The 13421-nt window shown below is 42.2% G+C and overlaps 1 long non-coding RNA gene across 1 annotated transcript; it reads left to right on the top strand.

The window, feature by feature from the left end:
- Positions 1-4349: 4349 nt before the first annotated feature.
- LOC132660266 (uncharacterized) lies at positions 4350-9361 on the top strand. Its single transcript, XR_009601685.1, has 2 exons — positions 4350-5484; positions 7355-9361. It is a non-coding gene; the product is annotated as an uncharacterized LOC132660266 (long non-coding RNA).
- The last annotated feature ends 4060 nt before the right edge of the window (positions 9362-13421 follow it).

Below are 13421 nucleotides of genomic sequence, written 5' to 3'. Positions count from 1 at the left end.
TGCATTGCAGACAGACGCTTTAGCATCGAAGCCACCGGAGAATCCCATTTATTATTATTAGTTTTACTTTAAAAAAAAAAATGGCCATGCTGGGTGGCCAGGATCTTAGTGCCCAGAGTAGCGGTCCAGCCTGGGTCCTGGCAGTCAAAGCACCGAGTCCTAATCACTGAACTGCCATGGAATTCCCCAGTTATACTTCTTATTCTTTTGATTTAAAAATACTATGCCTTGTCATTAGTAGGAATGTGATTGTGGCACATGAGATTTGTTATAATTGGTTCCCCTTCTACAGCCTCCATATATTCATGTATTCACTAACTGTTCCGTTAAACACTTTGCTTACAAGCTCCTTTTCAAAATCAGCTTTCCATCCTAAATAGTGGAATATATAAAGCATAGGAATATACCCATATAATTCAAGTTGAGGCTTAGAGTCATTCCATAAATCTATATGCTAGATTTGGGGAAATTCTGAGAAAATTGAAAAATTAGATGTGCAATGATACAGTCATTTAATTAGCTGTTAATTAGAGAAAACAAAATACCCTAGTCTGTAAAGATTGTTCATTGCTTAAATCCCCAACGTGGAAGGCTGCAGTTTACACGCCAGCCCCTTGCACAGCAGTGGGTGTGAATAATTCTCCCCTCGCTGATGCCCATGGCTCTCCATCTGTCGATACATTACTGTCTGAATTTCGACAGCGAAGGCATATTTTTAAAATCTTGTCTTCCTTTTTGCATTTCACTCTGATTTTCTACCGAAGCAATGTTAATTTCAGCTCAGGCAAACAGTGGTCCCCGCTCGTTAGAAATGGGGACACTTCGGCAGGTCCTTTTTCTGATCATCATAAATTATGAGGTGATAGTTACAGAGGTGTAGTCAGATCTGTATGACTTAAGAGAACCAAGGAGAAAATCAAATGGTTTTTAAATGGAAAGAAATGCTGGCATCTTGGTTTCCAGGCTTTAAGAGTCAAAAACACAGGGAAAATAATTTAGATCACATACATACATCACTTTCTCTTCAATGAGAGTATCTAATAATAACCAACATTTTGGTGGAAATTCATAGATATGCAAAGCCAACAAAGAGTTTGGGGTACTGATTTGCAAATAAAGATGAGAGGTACCAAATCTAAAGATGTAGATAACAATTTAAGTGAAGGAGGAACTGAAAGAAATTGAAATATAATTTGAAAACCTCTGGGTTCTAGAAGAGTGTTTTTTAAAACAAGGACATAGAAAATTTTAGCAAGCACACATACATACACACAAATAGAAAATGAAAAAAGAAATCTGCAATTGAAGAAGGGACAATCTCTTAAGGAAAAGATAATCATGAAAGAATAGTATTTTTTATACATCCATATTAAAATCTAAAGCCCAGTCAGGTGTTTTAAGGTTTATTGGAAAGGATGTACAGATATAAAACAATTCTATATACAAAGAATTGGTATTTAATGGACATGGCAGTCTCCCTCTTTGATCTCCGGTCTGTCCAAATCTGTCCAGTTCCTGTCGTCCAGCTACACCCCCTGGCCTTACTGACAAACCTGAGCCCTGGAAGGAATTCTGGCACCCTGTGAAGAGTTGCTGTTTAATATTGATTTTTAATGTCAGATTTGTTCCTTCCCCCCCCCCCGGCCCCCTCCCCCCCCCCCCCCCCGCGCGCCGGGTTTGTGTTTTGCTTCATTTTTTCCCCGTCCTTATCTGAAGCTTCCTTTGACTGAACATGGAAATGTCTTTAAGGCTCACTTCCACCTAGAAATCTTGATAGAAGAAAAAAGGAAGTGACCCAGAAAGCATCTGATAACAGAGCTCACTATTGTAGGTCTCTGCAAAGAATGATGCTGGGGAATCTCCGTGTTACCTGGCTGCAGAGCGCGATGGAGCAGATGGAACATGCGGGTGGAGACCCCAGGGCTCCAGCGGCTTCCGCGGCCAGCACTTCCGCCGAGTGCCGCGCGGGGGCGCTGCGCGGACACCGCGTCTCCCTACGTTTCACGCTGAGCCTGAAACCCAGAAGCGCCTACCAGGTATTAAGCCTGGGAGGGGGCGAGGACTGGAAGCTGGAGGCCAGATACTGAGAACAAAGATCCTGTTCGCTGAATGGAGACTTGGGTACAGGTCAGGTTAATCTTTAAACACTAGGACCCTTACAGATTTGATGCTGGGTGTTAGGGAGGTCCGAGAAGGAGCCTTACTAGAGGCAGTGACCACGCCCTCCTTGGAGAGCAAACTTATTCCTCCCGGGAAAACAAAGCCCTGCAATCTGGGGACATTTTCCCAAGGCAGCTTGCTGATCATCTGCCGTTTCTTCAGCTTGTCCCAGGAGGGGCTCACTCCCACCCCTGCCCCACCCCACGCTGCCCCACCCCCAAGCAGCTTATGAAAAGAATTCCTTCCAACATCCCCAAGACGCTTTCTGAAAGCAGTTCTTGCAAATATGGTTTCCATTTTCTCTTTACACGCGCAGGGATTTTATTATCCCGCACAGAAACCAAGTTCCTGGGAAAATAAAGAAAGCGTGTGAACTCCGGGCTGCCTAGTAGGACATCTGGACTGTACTCTGCTCCCTCCCGCTGACCCTTACTGTGTTGGGCTATGCAGAGCCCATGCGTGGAGGAGCCTGTTAATCTGAAGTCTGCCCCTCCAGTGGATATAAAGTGTCAGGGTATGTACTGGTTCAGTCCAGAGTAGACTCAATGTATACTCTTCCTTCAAGGTAGTGTTTCTGTTTTTACTGAAGGATGCTGAGAGGCAGAGAAATATCTGGTAGCTGAGCTCCTGAAGAACTGATGCTTTCGAACTGTGGTGCTGGAGAAGACTTTTGAGAGTTCCCTGGACTGCAGGGAGATCAAACCAGTCAATCCTAAAGGAAATCAGCCCTGAAGATTCATTGGAAGGACTGGTGCTGAAGCTGCAATACTTTGGCCACCTGATGCAAAGACCGACTCACTGAAAAAGACCCTGATGCTGGGAAAGATTGAAGGTGGGAGAAGGGGACGACAGAGGATGAGATGGTTGGATGCCATCACCGACTCAATGGACAAGAATTTGAGCAAGCTCCGGGAGACAGTGAAAGACAGCGAAGTCTGGCCTGCTGCAGTTCATGGGGTTGCAGAGTCAGAATCAACTGAGCAACTGACCAACAACAATGTATTGTCACAAGACTACAAATCAAACATGTAGATAAAACACTAAGAGGCATGGGCGAGCACAGAAAGAAGCAACCTCTGTGGCCAGGAGGCTCAAGGAAGATCTCTCAAAGGGCAGGGGGACTTGTTGGGACTCTAAGGGGTGAGGAAGACTTGAGTGGCTGGCATGAATTATGTGGGGCTGAGAACCAGGCAACCTGTCAATCAGTATTTATCCAGGACTCATTTTGGAGAAGGAACACATTCTAGGGAGTGTCCCTAGTGCTCTGAAGATAGTAAGCTGACCACGCTGTTCGATCTTGAGGGCTTGTAGGAGAAATAGTTGGAGAGGTTAAGGCCAGTTTGCTGAGTCTCTTGAAGACAAAACAAAAAAAGTTTGAAATTGACTCTGTGGGCCAGAGTTTCCCCCAAGTACAGGTCATACTGGTGTGAGTTGATGAGTTAGAAGCAAGTGGAGGTAGTGACCCACTTCAGGGAGGCTGGATGCGGATGAAGCCTGGACTTGCCAGACCAGGGAGCTTCTTTCTACTCAGCAGCTTCCTTTGTGTGCCTCAGTGTCTGTGGAAGTACTATCCTAGTCTGTATTTGCCATGACTTGGAAATATTTGGCTGTCACTGCCCTATAGACTTGAGTTGCTAAGGACACTGGGACATGTGTGTGATATTTTGAGTTGTAATTTTATTTTCCTCCCCAACTAGATTATAAACCCCTCCAGTGGAGGAATTCTGTCATCTCTGTCCTCTTGTTCCCGTTTTGCCACATGAGGAGTAAATGCTCAAGAGGCACATGATAGTTTGAGTAATTGAATATTATGGCTGTAAATAACTAAACCTCACAAATCATCTAAGACTGCTCTGCTTGCTTCTAAGAAGGCTTAGAAATCATAAAATTCTGAGTGGGAGTAACTCTAAGACATGAGTCAGAAAACTGTACTTCAAAGGAATGTGAAAACATTTCTGCTGGTGGTCACGTTTAGAGCTGTCAAGAAAGAAAGATCAGAGAGTCTCAAACAGTGAATAGTATAAAGGAATAATTTTCTCAGTTAAGACCTGGGCTTTTGGTCTTTCAAGGATGACTCATTTGCCTATTAGAAACCTCCTGAGCATAATTCTAGTAACATTCTATTTACCAGTCATCAGAATAACAATATTTTCCTCTTAGGTGGGTTGGGTCATGAAGTTTCACTTAAAGGTAAAGGGACATAAATAGCTTGGTTGTCCCTCAAGATGCTAAGCATAGAAGTACCCTGCATGCGTGTGTGTTAAGTCACTTCAGTGGTGTCCAACTCTTTGCAATCCTATGACTGCAGCCCACCGGACTCCTCTGTCTGTGGGATTCTCCAGGCAAGAATTCTGGAGTGGGTTGCCATTTTCTTCAGGAGGTCTTCCTGACCCAGGGATTGAACCCACGTTTTCCGCATTGTAGTCAGACACTTTACGGTCTGAGCCACCAGAAAAGTCTCTAATTTCTATGAAATGACTAGTCAGATTTATAGACAGCAAGTAGATTGATGATTGCTTAGAGCTGAAGACAGGTGGGGGAGATGAGAGTGATTGATAATGGGTATGGAATTCCTTTCTGAGATGGTAAAGTTCAGTTCAGTTCAGTCGCTCAGTTGTGTCCGACTCTTTGCGACCCCATGAATCGCAGCACGCCAGGCCTCCCTGTCCATCACCAACTCCCGGGAGTTCACTCAGAGTTGCGTCCATTAAGTCAGTGATGCCATCCAGCCTTCTCATCCTCGGTCGTCCCCTTCTCCTCCTGCCCCCAATCCCTCCCAGCATCAAAGTCTTCTCCAATGAGTCAACTCTTTGAGATGGTAAAAATGTTCTAAAATTAGATTATGGTGGCGGTTGCACAACTCTGTCAATATACTAAAAAGCATTCCTCCACCCCCCCCCAAAAAAATAAGATGATGATTGAAAAAAAGATGATGTAATCACAGTGAAAGGAGCCCTGCTCAGCTTGGTGGGCAAGGGGCCTTAACCCGAGGACTTGTTTTCCCAGGTTTCTCCAAAGGAAAATCAAAGGGTGGAATTAGGGGCACGTGGGAAGGGCTGACAATGCAACTAAAGTTAAGGAAGAAGAAGATGAAAGGCGATGGTGAGGTTAGTGTGGAAAAAAGGTCAGCAGAGCAAGTTAGTGCTCTTGAGGGGAAGAAAGGGCAACAAATCATAACCAGCTTTCCTCTCCTGTTGGGATCCTGGTAGGTTTCACATGGAAGTTTCCCGGCAGTCCACCTAGAGAGTCGCTCTTCCCTGCATGGTCAGCTGCTAGACGGCCACCCTCTTTCCTTTAAAGGTAGATGCGATCTACCTTCCAGGGGTAAGTGAATCCAGTCGTCGGAATTTTTATTTGTATCAGTAGTTCTAGGGATTGGAATTGGGGGCACAAATTTGTTCCTGAACAGTAGAGGGCGCTGTGAGCATGTAAAGTTTGGGTTAGAGACTGCGTTGCTGAAGGGCACAGGAAGCAGGAAGTTGTTGGGTTAGAGTCTGCGTTGTATTAGACTCTAACGGCAATCAGACTAGAAAACGTACTTTGGTTTTTGGAACACAATTGCCACATTCTTAATGATTTGGCATACATGCCACTGTATTACAATAAAACCAAACCCCAACAGCACTGTTAATTCTGAGAAGAACATTTGTTTGATCCAATAAACGTGTATTGAATGCCTCCTATTCACAAGGTATTATTTTGTTACATCCTAAAACCATAAATTCAGAGAGGGTACCGAGTGCTGCTATTGATAGATTTAAAAAATGAAAACCATGTTATCTGTATGTACATTCATCACATGAACTCAGAATGCAGTAGAATTCTATTCAAAGATGCAGTATTGTCAGGAAATATCTGATAGAGAAGGAGGGGAAATTGTTGGCTTTTTAATCTAGTTTCCCTGCCAATTCTACTGTGCGAAAGTGTAATGACGGTTAAATTTATTTAATGCAGACTGTGTGCCAGGCACTGTACTAAATCCTTTACAGCCTTGATATAAGAGTGTGGTCTGTGGACCAGCAGCATCGCCAGAAACTTGTTAAACATGCAGAATCTCAGGGGCACTCCAGACCTACCGACTCAGAAACTGTGTTTTAAAGAGATTTATAAAGAGTCGGACGCGACTGAGCGACTTCGCTTCACTTCATATACACATTAAAGTCTCAGAGGCACAAAGAGGAGTCTTTGTATTTTCTTATTTAATCTCCATCATGACAATGGGCTTCTGCTCAGTCGTGTCTGACTCTTTGAGACCCCATGGACTGTAATACACCAGGCTCCTCTGTCCATTGGATTTTCCAGGCAAGAATATTGGGTGGGTTGCCATTTTGTTCTCCAGGGGATCTTCGTGACCCAGGGATTGAACCTGCATCTCTTAAGTCTCCTGCATTGGCAGGTGGATTCTTTACGACTGAGCCTCCTGAGAAGCACAGAGGTATATTATCATCTCCATTTTAAAGTGGGAAACTGACAGAAAGAGAAGTGAAGTAATTTTCCCAGTGCACAGTTGGGATTTTTTAACTCAGGCAAAATAGCTTCCAGGCTCATATTCTTAGTCACATTGCCAAACTTTTCTTAATCTTCTGTCCCTCAAATGCATAAAGTGGGCATAACAAACATGTCTACTTATTATCATATTGGTTAAGGTGTCACTGTTAACAAATCTATCTGAAATCCTTAAAGTAAAAGTACTTTTTATGGTTATACAATGTAAAGGCTTCCCAGATGGCTTATCTGTAAAGAGTCCTCCTGCCAATGCAGGAGACACAAGAGACTAAAATTCAATCCCTGGATCAGGAGGATCTCTTGGAGGAGGAAATGCAACCCATTCCAGTACTCTTCACTGGGAAATCCCATGGACAGAGGAGTCTAGCGGACTACAGTCTGTGAGGTCACAAAAGAGTTGGACATGACTTAGCAACTAAACAACAAGAGCAATATAAGTATTAAACCCAAGAACCCTTTTCTTGGGAGTACTTTTTACCACAAGTACCGTTTATAACAGTGTGTTTTTACGTCTGCCTTCCCTGCCTTTAGCATACCAGGCACACACCTACCCCAGGGCCTATGCACTTGCCGCACAGTATTCGCATGCCTAGCTCTCTCACTTCCTCAAATCTCTGTTTAAATAGTACATTCTCTAGAAGCCTTCCTTGACTGTTCTACTTGAAATGACAGCTGTCCCTTTTTTAAGGTGATTCAGAAAGAAAAGAAGACTTTGCAAAAACTGAAGCAAAAGAGAGGTTTTCTAAGCAAAGAAGGCCATGCAGAAAGAAGTCAAACAGATTAAAGAAGAAAAAGACCCATACACCTCCCATCTTCCTTTGGCTTCAGTTCAGTTCAGTCGCTCAGTTGTGTCCGACTCTTTGCGACCCCATGAATCGCAGTATGCCAGGCCTCCCTGTCTATCACCAACTCCTGGAGTTCACTCAGACTCGCGTCCATCGTGTCGGTGATGCCATCCAGCCATCTCATCCTCGGCCGTCCCCTTCTCCTCCTGCCCCCAATCCCTCCCAGCATCACAGTCTTTTCCCATGAGTCAACTCTTCTCATGAGGTGGCCAAAGTACTGGAGTTTCAGCTTCAGCATCATTCCTTCCAAAGAAATCCCAGGGTTGATCTCCTTCAGAATGGACTGGTTGGATCTCCTCATAGTCCAAGGTACTCTCAAGAGTCTTCTCCGACACCACAGTTCAAAAGCATCAATTCTTCAGCGCTCAGCCTTCTTCACAGTCCAACTCTCACATCCATACATGACTTCTGGAAAAACCATAGCCTAGACTAGATGGACCTTAGTCGGCAAAGTAATGTCTCTGCTTTTGAATATACTGTCTAGGTTGGTCATAACTTTTCTTCCAAGGAGTAAGCGTCTTTTAATTTCATGGCTGCAACCACCATCTGCAGTGATTTTGGAGCCCAAGAAAATAAAGTCTGACACTGTTTACACTGTTTCCCCATCTATTTCCCATGAAGTGATGGGACCAGATGCCATGATCTTCGTTTTCTGAATGTTGAGCTTTAAGCCCACTTTTTCACTCTCCTCTTTCACTTTCTTTCTTTCTTTTTTAATTTATTTTTATTTATTTATTTTTTAATTTTTATTTTTACTTTATTTTACTTTACAATACTGTATTGGTTTTGCCATACATTGACATGAATCCACCACGGGTGTACATGCGTTCCCAAACATGAACCCCCCCTCCCACCTCCTCTTTCACTTTCATCAGGAGGCTCTTTAGCTCCTCTTCACTTTCTGCCATAAGGATGGTGTCATCTGCATATCTGAGGTTATTGATATTTCTCCCAGCAATCTTGATTCCAGCTTGTGTTTCTTCCAGTCTAGCGTTTCTCATGATGTACTCTGCATATAAGTTAAATAAGCAGGGTGACAATATACAGCCTTGACGTACTCCTTTTCCTATTTGGAACCTTTGGCTTAGGACCCTGAAACTCTGAAAGCAGGCCATGTACCTTCAGGAGAGTTCTCCCAGGAGAAATAAACTTGTCCACCGGGCCACAGTCAGGCTTTCTTTGATTTCTGAGGTGGTCATAGAGAAATGGAGAGCAGCAACCCACCTGCTCACTCTGCTTGTCTGGGTAGATCCAACAAGCTATGAAGAAACTCCGCAACTCTGATACGGCCAAGGTCAACACACTGAGCAGGGAAGAAATTTTAGACTACACCTACCATGATGTTCTGAGTGTTGCCAACAAAACTGGGGTCATCCAGATGGAACCCAGCACTTTCATTTTAACTGTATTAAGGTTTCCTGTGATCTAAGAAAAAAAAATTACAGCTGTGCCCTTTCCCACACCTACACACACTGTTTATTCCCCTTCTCTGCTTTGTTTTTCTCAACAAACACTTTTTATAACCTATTTTTTTCACAATTTAATGCAAATTCCCCTAAGGACAAAGAGTTTAGTTCATTAGTTGTGCATCCCTCCCTACCCCCAGCTCTTAGAAAAGTACCTGGGACAATATAAGTGCTTTATAATATTCGGGGGGCTTCCCAGGTGGCACTAGTGGTAAAGAACCAGCCTATCAGTGCAGGAGACATAAGAAACGTGAATTCAATGCCTGGATTGGGACCATCCCCTGGAGGAGGGCATGGCAACCCACTCCAGCATTCTTGCCTGGATTATCTCATAGATAGAAGAGCCTGGCAGTCTACAGTCTATTGAATCACAAAGAGATGGGCACAACTGAAGAGACTTAGCATGTATCCATGTATAATATTTTTGAATGAATGAATAAGTGACAAGTTCCTGCCTCATTACAAAAGTTTTCAAGAAGCTGGATGATACTTTACTCAGTTTTATATCTCAAAATTCTAGCAGTGTTATTGGTAAAATAAATGTTAATTGAAATGGAGTTGTTGCCTTGAGAATGTAGTTACAGAAGTTTAAATTGGACATTTACACTATCAGAATCCCTTTTCCTGTTGTTCAGAAAAGGTCAGATCAAAAATATGGATATTGTACCACAATTTATAAGAGAAGCTCACTCAGCTATAATGATATGTTGTGAACTTCACAACTATAGTTTTGAGAAGTTCATACTTGATAGGCAGTTTTCATTTGATAGATAAAAATCTTAGTAGCTTGTAAATATATCACTTTTTACTTAATGCTATTGAGTTACTTCAACAAGGTTCTCTTTATGTCAAAGTTGTAAAAAATATTTGACATAGCAGTTGCCAAGGTAACCATCTTAATGAGCAATTAAGCATGCAAAGTCGATGGGACTCATCCATGTATAAAATTTCAACTCCAGTGGTTCAGAAGCAGACACATAATTATTTCATGTTTTAAAATGAAATTAAAATTTTAGTCATGTAGAGAGGTCAAAGACATCAAGCCTCACTTTTCATTAAAGTGTCTCATTTGCATTTTAGGTCTTGTTGGAGTTTTCAGAATGTTCTATATAATACTCTTCTCTTCACCCCCTAAGTTTCAAACTAGTAAAGAGTGAGACATCAAAGTCTGGCAGATTGAGATAAAATTATCCATCCCATGATTGGTAAAACTGAATTGAGGATAATAGCTTGAAACTTTGGCCACAGTCTAGTCTGTTGCATGTCTAGATCATAGAATGATTTATCTGGAGGAGATTCTGTAAACTCACTTACTCAGACACTCCTTTGAGGGTGCTGATATGCTAGAGTGCCAGGAGTGAGAGAGAGGAACAGACCTAGAGGGCAAGCTAAGCCTGAAATGTACTAGGTTTACCAGGTGGATGTGGGAGAAGAGTGGACCAGAACACAGCCATTCTACCGCCATCTGGAAAAATTAAAAACTGAGCCGTGTAAGGTCAGGCCTTCTCCACAATTCACAAGGAAGTCCCCCCATTATCATCTGAGGAAGATCAAGTGGAGGACAAAGAGACAAACAGATGCTCTCCTCCCGTTACGGTTTTTAAAAAGTAAATTTATTAAAATGGAATGTCTGTTAGTATCCTATATATACAGAAAAATGCACAACTCATTAATGTGTTCAATAAGTTTTACAAAATAAATACATCCATGTAGCCAGCACCAAGATTTTAGAAAGAAAAGGACAGTACCCAATACCTCAGGAGTCTTTCTCATGCCGACTGGTCTGCAAGCAACTTAACTGCATGGTAAATCAAAGCTCAAAACTGCTTAAAGGGTTAAAACAAAATTCAGCATACAGTAACACAAAATCATAATGTCTACAAACCAATAAAAAATTATCATTCATGAAATTAAGCAAGAGATATGACACATAGCCAGTACATAAATCAATGAAAAGAGACTCAGAAATGACAGAAAAAAAAGGAAAAAAGAAAGAAATGACAGAAAAATGGAATTATCAGGTAAACCTTAAAAAAAGTTTTTGTTATATGTTCAAAAATATAAAGAAAAACATTAACAGAATGATGAAAGAAAAGAAAAATACTTTGAAAATGAGTTTGTAGACATGAAAAATATAACACAAGATTTGAATAGTGTATTAGATGGAATATCAGATTAAGCATTGAAGAAGAAACAAATTGTGATATTAAAGATATAACAATAGAAATCATCCAAAATGAAACAGTGAAAAAGAAACTGAAAAACAACTACAAGAAAACAGAGCCTCAGGGACTTGTGAGGCAATATCAAACTGCCTAATAAACTGTAACTGAAGTTTCAGAGAGCTGAGAAAAAAGGGGGAAAGGATATTATTTGAAGATATCAGTTCAGTTCAGTTGCTCAGCCATGTCAGACTCTTTGCGATCCCATGAATCGCAGCACACCAGGCCTCCCTGTCCATCACCAACTCCCGGAGTTCACTCAGACACTCGACCATTGAGTCCATGATGCCATCCAGCCATCTCATCCTCTGTCATCCCCTTCTCCTCCTGCCCCCAATCCCTCCCAGCATCACAGTCTTTTCCCATGAGTCAACTCTTCTCATGAGGTGGCCAAAGTACTGGAGTTGCAGCTTTAGCATCATTCCTTCCAAGGAAATCCCAGGGTTGATCTCCTTCAGAATGGACTGGTTGGATCTCCTTGCAGTCCAAGGGACTCTCAAGAGTCTTCTCCAACATCACAGTTCAAAAGCATCAATTCTTCGGCACTCAGCTTTCTTCACAGTCCAACTCTCACATCCATACATGACCACAGGAAAAACCATAGCCTTGACTAGACGGACCTTAGTCGGCAAAGTAATGTCTCGGCTTTTGAATATACTATCTAGGTTGGTCATAACTTTTCTTCCAAGGAGTAAGCGTCTTTTAATTTCATGGCTGCAATCACCATCTGCAGTGATTTTGGAGCCCCCCAAAATAAAGTCTGACACTGTTTCCACTGTTTCCCCATCTATTTCCCATGAAGTGATGGGACCGGATGCCATGATCTTTGTTTTCTGAATGTTGAGCTTTAAGCCAACTTTTTCACTCTCCTCTTTCACTTTCATCAAGAGGCTTTTAATTGCTGGAAATTTCTAAATATAATAAAACTGTTTTCTTTGTCTCTATTTCATCTATTTCTGCTCTGAAAGAAAATAATTGCAAAGATCAATGAAACTAAAAGCTGGTTCTTTGAAAAGATAAACAAAATTGATAAGCCTTTAGCCAGACTCATCAAGAAAAAAAGAAAGAGGACTCAAATCAATAAAATTAGAAATGAAAAAGGAGAAGTTACAGCTGACCCCACAGAAATACCAAGGATCATAATAGACTGCTATGAGCAGACATACGCGAATAAATTGGACAACCTGGAAGAAATGGACCAATTCTTAGAAGGGTACAGTCTCCCTAGAGTGAACCAGGAAGAAATATAAAATATGAAAAGACCAATCATAAGCACTGAAATTGACAACCCACAGATTGGGAGAAAATATTTGCAAATGATGTGACTAATAAGGAATTAGTCTTCAGAATTTACAAGCAGTTCATGACATTTAACAGCATCAAAACAAACAACCCACTCAAAAATGGGCAGAAGACCTAAAAAGACATTTCCCCAAAGAAGACACAATAGGGAAATGAAAGATACTCAACATCACTAATTATCAGAGAAATGTAAATCAAAACTACAATGAAATCCCATCTCACACCAGCCAGAGTGGCTATCATCAAAAAAAAATCCACAGACAATAAATTTTACAGAGGATGTGGAGAGAAGGGAGCCCTCCTACACTGTTGGTGGGAATGTAAATTGGTATAGCCGCTATGGAGAACAGTATGGAGTTTCCTTAAAAAAGCTACAAATAGAGCTACCTTAAGAGCCTGAAGGGATTCCCTGGTGGCTCAGCGGTATAGAACCTGTCTGCAGTGTAGGAGCCTCAGGAGACACAAGGTTCAATCCCTGGGTCAGGAAGATCCCCTGGAGGAGGGCATGGCAACCCACTCCAGTATTCTTGCCTGGAGAATTGCGTGGACAGAGGAGCCTGGCGGGCTACAGTCCATAGGGTCGAAAGAGCAGGACACAACTGAAGCAACTTAGTACGCACGCACGCACAACACATAAGCCTGCAATCCCACTCCTGGCATGTAGCCAAAAGCATCCAGGCACCCCAGTGTTCACCGCAACACGGTTTACAACAGCCAAGACGTGGAAGCAAGCTAAATGCCCATTGACAAAGGAAAGGGTAAAGATGTGTTGCATATATACAATGGACTATTACTCAGCCATTAAAGGAATGACAACAACATGCATGGACCTAGAGAGTGTCATACTGAGTGAAGGAAGTCAGACAGAGAAAGAGAAATATCTGTCATATGACATCCCTTATATATGGAATCTAAAAGGA

Source organism: Ovis aries, chromosome 9, assembly GCF_016772045.2.
Source record: "Ovis aries strain OAR_USU_Benz2616 breed Rambouillet chromosome 9, ARS-UI_Ramb_v3.0, whole genome shotgun sequence".
NCBI lineage: Eukaryota > Metazoa > Chordata > Mammalia > Artiodactyla > Bovidae > Ovis > Ovis aries.
The sequence above is the reverse complement of the archived record's forward strand: the minus strand, read 5'-3'. Positions and strand labels throughout refer to the sequence as shown.